Source organism: Myxocyprinus asiaticus, chromosome 2, assembly GCF_019703515.2.
Source record: "Myxocyprinus asiaticus isolate MX2 ecotype Aquarium Trade chromosome 2, UBuf_Myxa_2, whole genome shotgun sequence".
Classification (NCBI taxonomy): Eukaryota; Metazoa; Chordata; class Actinopteri; order Cypriniformes; family Catostomidae; genus Myxocyprinus; species Myxocyprinus asiaticus.
Window position 1 is genome coordinate 27,811,706 of NC_059345.1, and position 6,056 is coordinate 27,817,761.

Here is a 6,056-nt window from a genome sequence, read left to right on the forward strand (position 1 = left end):
TGACTCCCAGGGGTTAAACCATGGTCGACGTAGCCTTTGGCTGCTTGTCCACCACCTCTCCACTGCCAGTCTGGCATCAAAGTGCTCAAGAGCTCGACCCTCCACTGATAAAAACAACAGTTGCTGGACTGGGCTCAAGCTGGTACTCCAATCAGACTTCATTTGTTTCATGGTGGAGAATCCTCTCTCACACACTGCCGTGTTGACTGGTAGGACCAGGTAGACATTCATCAGAGGCACCAGATTCTTGAACCTTGCACACATTTCCTCGGAAAGGCATGATATTAAGCTGTAAGTTTTTCAGTACTGGGCTTGTTATCAAAAAGTTTCATTTTATATATATAATTGTGAAAAAACTACAAAATGGCCCCTAGGTTCATACTGAAGTTGTCATTTAAAGTACACAGAATGTAAAGAATCAATTCAATATTCATTCATATCACTACAGTACTACACGCACCTGAAATCATTATATTCAAAAATGTGTCTCTCATAGGGACAGCTGATCTGCCCTGGGCAAATGCCTTGTAACTCTGGAAGTCAGACAGAACATCCTCAATGGAAATTCACTCCCTAGACAGAAGACCACTGAAGTGCTCCGTTAGTGCTTTGACATCTTCCTTCCACTTCCCTGAACTGCATATAGGCACTGAGGTCTGATTTCTCCCATTTTGGCCAGCCAGATGGGTCGAACACCCTAAATCTGCTGACTGGACTGCCCCTCTCTAGGTCCTTCATACTCTCCTCTAAATGTAAGATGATGGCATCTGTCTGGACCATAACAAAATCACTGACTGGTCTTAAGTCGCAAGGCTAATGTACATGATTTATGTAACACTCCATTTCTTACCTATCACTTTTGCCCTGTCTTCCTCCATAGGTGGTGGTGATGTACCAGAAAACTTCATTCCTTTGTACTCCATTTTTCCTCACTGCCTCATATACAAGAATCATTTGTGGGCCCATTTCTGTTTTGAGGGCAGTCATGTTCCAGAAGCATTTTTCAATGCACTGAATAGCTTGACAGATGGTGGTTGTGTCTTTCTGGAACTCCTTGCTTAGTTCTGTGAGGTGGTACAGTGTGTCACACCTGAAATGTAGGAACAAGACATTGCGGATGTTACGCAAGTAGTTAGTAACTTGCTTCACCGTCCCACAACTGCTGATAATGGCTTGGGGTTCCTTTCCATGCTCGCCATTTCTTCAAAATGGGCCAGAAAGATGGGGTAACTGTTGCATAAAATCTAAAAAAAAGAATATTTAAGATCCATGTGTCCATGCTGATATCCATTAAAATTTGAGAAACTGCCGAAAAGGATTGTTAATTTATCACTCACCTTTGTTGCACGATACACATATGGCAGCCATCGAGCTCCGTGCAGATTAGATGGCTTAAGTACCTTCTCCAGGGCCTCAGCGATGAGGTGGAGCTCTCTGAGGGCCTTGGGGGAGTAGTGGTACTGTTCATAAATCTGCCTCAAGGTGGTCTGTAGCTGAGCCATCTTGCGGTCTTCTTTAATTGCTTTCATAACACCAAGCTCCAAGCGATGAGCTACACAGTGAATTGATATAAGGTGAGGGATGTCCTTCAGAAGTTGGGCTGATACACCATTCCTGCATCCTACATTGACAGCTGCTCCATCGCTGCCAAATCCCACCAGCCTGTGCTTCCAGTCAGAAATGTCCACTTCAAATGCTTTGTAAGAGAACACAAAAAAAGAGACCATATTTTGAGAGAATAGAAGGATACAACCTAGCGACAGAGGCAGTTAGGTTAAAATTACACCCATTCAACAATACCTGCATAAATGGCATCCAGAATCCCAGCAGCAGTTCCCTGGTTTACATCCTGAATGGACAGGTAGGCATTTACTGGCCCTTTTTGTCCCAGGAATTGGACATAGATCGGCTCATTTTAAATCGTGCCCGCATCAGTTGCCCCATCAATCATAATGGAGAAATACTTGGTCTTCCTCAAAGTCTCCATTAGTTTTTCCCTCTCCATGTCATATATGATGCTTATGAAGCTGCACAAAGAACAAACAAATTCAGTTTGCTCTTCTTGAAAAAACATAGCAGTTTACATTGGGTGATGACATACATACCGAGCACAAGCTTTGTCAGAGCCATTGCAGTCTGGGAGGTTTCCACCTGTCCTTTGGATGAGCCCATGAAGAGAGGAGAATTGAGTGAAAGGTAGCTCCTCCTTTGCAGTAGTAGGCTGTGTGCATCCTGTTCATCATTTGTTCATCATTTTTTTTTTTTTTTTGCACTCCTTGAACTACAGCTGGCACTGGTGCATTGGTTGTTTTGCCCTCTGTGCAGCACTACAGTGCTGGTGGCATTTGCTTTGGCCATGGGACATAAGTGTATCATGCCTGAAGGCACTTGTCCCTTTGAATAATGAACATGAGCAGTAATAGAGGAATACTACTCTCTTAAAATCACAATATAAAAATATTAGCTACTTTTCTAGTTGTATAACAAGTTGCATGCTCAAGCAACATGTCAAAGAGTCTGTTTCTATGTTGTCTAAAATTACTAAAGAATACTTTAATAGTACCTATGCAATAAACTCGATTCTCTGCGTCAGAAATGTAAACTTACACTGGGTAGCGATGTAGCTAGCTATATTGTTTACAGTAACATTACAGCAAGTGTACGGAGCAGTGAACATGACATCAGAATGTAGCAAAGTATGTGAAGGTGGCATAAGAAAAGCATTAAGATCACAGTACAGAAAGACAGCTTGACCTAGGGAATATAGGCCCATGTAAGCAATGTAGCTAGCTAACTGCCACCAGTTTCAATATTAATGACATTAGCTACAGTGAATGTCTCATTCATATCTCAATCATCAGCAAGCCACTTATCCATGTTAAGAAACATAGTCTAGCCTAGTCAATCAGTTAGTCTATACAACTAAAATTATGTGATAACTAACTTGTCAGCCAAATTGGGATGCATCCGACAAACAGTGCAAAACATAACTCCATCTTCTTCATATTGCACCCAGTCAAATTCGTCCCTCAAGGTAGGGATACATTTCTTCTCCCTTTTATTTTCATAATGTGTGTTAAATTCCTTGGTCCTTTTTTATTTCGAATTCAATGCTTTACCAGACACTTGGCCCGGCTGCAGGGGCTTGAGATACACCGCTTTTTAGAAAATTAAAGACGTGCTTAGCTGCTGTTGCCTGTGGTAAAGTCTAATCGAATTCTGATTGGTCAAGCTTGTTTCTAAGCAACTGCTTATTTAAACCTGCACATTCCTGGTCTCCGCTGTATGCAGCAGCCTACGTGCTCTAGATTATTTTTAGCAGCAAAAGAATGTCGTTACTGACATTTTAATCAGGCTACTTGTCCGGTTGGGCAAGTAAAATTATCTTTCACTTGCCCATCCAAAACATTCACTTATCCCGGAAAAGTGGACATTAGGTGATGCCGAGCCCTGGTATGTGTGTGTAAATCATAGCCAACCGACAAACGTGAGTCTGGTGGAACAGGTATGTTTGATTTAATAATTTGCAGAATTGGGGAATGTTACTTTAAAAATTGTTACATTATTGAACAGGCTTACATTAATGAAAGCAATTATTGTTACATTATTGCATTACTGAAAACAAAAGTAACAAATTACTTTGGAAAATAGTGTTGTTACTTTTTTATTTTTGCATAAAAAAACAGGTCTCCACTGGAGTCAAAAAGACTAGGGCTGCCCCTTGATAGTCGACCAAAGGTTAGTCGATGAGAAGGGTCTTGGTCGACCAAGTTTTGATTGGTTGGTTGGTCGCAGACCTAACTCCACATAAAAAGGACGAACACCGGTATTACCACTGGTTGGACGCTAAGTGTTACTATGGGGTAATTTTCGTTAAGCAGGGTTAAGGTTAAGCCTACACAATAAAGCAAGACACCTTGATTTCAAACTTAGAACTTTTTATTTTTTATTTATTTAAAAAAAAAAACTGAATGTGCATGAATGAAACTGGAAAAAAGTGCAATTAAAATGTGTGGTGTTCAACTTTTTGAAAGATGGTTTTACAACAGTTGTGAAGGGAAACATCTCTCTGGCAAAGAACCTACTTCATCTGTGCATTCTCTACCGGGCAGGGAAAATACATAATGTTTGTGAATAAATTCGTTTTGTTCCCTCCTTCACGATATATAGATATACTGGGCTGAGGGATTGGTGAATATTCTTGCTTTAGTGATTTTTGCATTGAAAATTTATTTATTTAAAAAACTTAAATCAAATACATTTCTAAATTCAAATTGCACTCCAAACGAAACAAAAAAACAATTAAAATAATGACATCCATCTTAACATCATGGCGGAAAATTACTTCCACAAATGAAGACATAAAACAATTATAAATGTAAGAACAATAATTGTAATGATGATAATAATCACTGAAATATAAATCATGGTTCGAGGTGAACATGTTTTTGTATTATTTTATGTTTTAATCACAGATGTATAGGCTTCAGAGATGCATTCATGATGGACTGCTCTGTGGAAATAAAGTGAACTGAACTCAAAGCACCTCCTGAGCTGAGATGTCTGATGCCATTTGCAGCACTCATAGATGATACTGTTCTTGCAAAAAAATACAAAATAATTCAGAAGACAGAAACAAAGAAAGAGTGAACCTTTTACAAGCGCGTTACACTAGACCGCACGCCTCCGTATCAGCGCGTCATACATGCTACTTTTCTGTCATCTGTCCTTAATAATATAATAAAGTGTTTCTTCAAGCGCGTGTCTGTGTGTCTACGGGGCAAATTATTTGTAATATTAATTTTATAATAATAATAGCCTAATAATAATAATAATAATTTAATTAATGGGAAAACGAGCCAAACATCGCCTTGACATCAAAGGCATCAGCTATTGGCGATCACTCTGACCATCGTCGATCCCCGAGATCATCGTCTGTCGGCACAAACCTAATGTGCATTTCTCTCTATAAATTAAGGAAATGTTCAGACAGTCTCCTTGCTGGTTTTTCCGACACATTCAGAATCATTACCACTTTTGCCGGTGACGCTGTGGCTCACCCTGTGCATGCACTTGTAAAACTTATATTTTAAAGGCTCATTATTACGGTTTAGTATTTCTCTGTAATGTAGAGCAGTGCTAACAATGTTACTTATAACATTCTTTTTCAGCCCTGGAACTCAAACCATTTTCTGATGCCCCCCAAAATATATATATATATATATTTAAGTAATTAATATCATAAACGTGCGACAAATAGTCAACTAATGGCTTAAACTAAAGCCTACTATCCGACTAGGAAAATCTTTGGTCGGGGGCAGCACTAATAAAGACCCAGGAAAAAAGTCTAAGAAAGTAACAACAATTTCCCAGAAAATTTGAATATAGGGGCCAAAAATTCACTGTAGTGAATTCCTCTATATTTATCTTTTTTCTAACATTTGGCATGTTTCACATTGTTAGAGTATATTCTAGGCCTATCTAGTTATGGGTTTAGTACAGTTTGTGCCTCTGCAGATACCATAGTGATCTGTAGCTGTCAGATGTCTGCATTTGCTATCTCCGAGACCAGTGGTGTTGAAAGGGGGCTAACATTAAATGGTTTTTGATAGGGGGTTTGTAACGATAAGTTAAATTTACATGAAATTTAACATTTATATAATTTAAAATTCATTCTAGGAGTATGTTTATTGGCTCTTGTTTTTATGATCTCTTGTGCATTCTTTACAGCTACTTTTGAATTTGAGGTTAATTTGATTTTCAGTATCAGCCATAATTTCACATTGATATATATATATATATATATATTTTTTGGTCAATACTTTGACATAAATGGACAACATGCAATGTGTTTTAAAATGGTTAGAAAAATGATGCCCTCATACAGCATAAAAAACCCCAAATAAATTATAGGGGGCAAATTGTCCCTTAATACATTTTAACACTGGTTAGTACTATAAAGTGTACTTTAAGGGATCATGACAAGAGGAATCAAATTTTCCTTGATCTTTAGACATATAAGAGGTCATTGTTCTATAAAAACATACTGTAATTTT

The 6,056-nt window shown here is 38.6% G+C and overlaps 1 long non-coding RNA gene across 1 annotated transcript; it reads left to right on the forward strand.

The window, feature by feature from the left end:
- Positions 1–203: 203 nt before the first annotated feature.
- On the forward strand, positions 204–1,398 carry LOC127450719 (uncharacterized). Its single transcript, XR_007899025.1, has 3 exons — positions 204–291; positions 497–752; positions 881–1,398. It is a non-coding gene; the product is annotated as an uncharacterized LOC127450719 (long non-coding RNA).
- Positions 1,399–6,056: the final 4,658 nt, after the last annotated feature.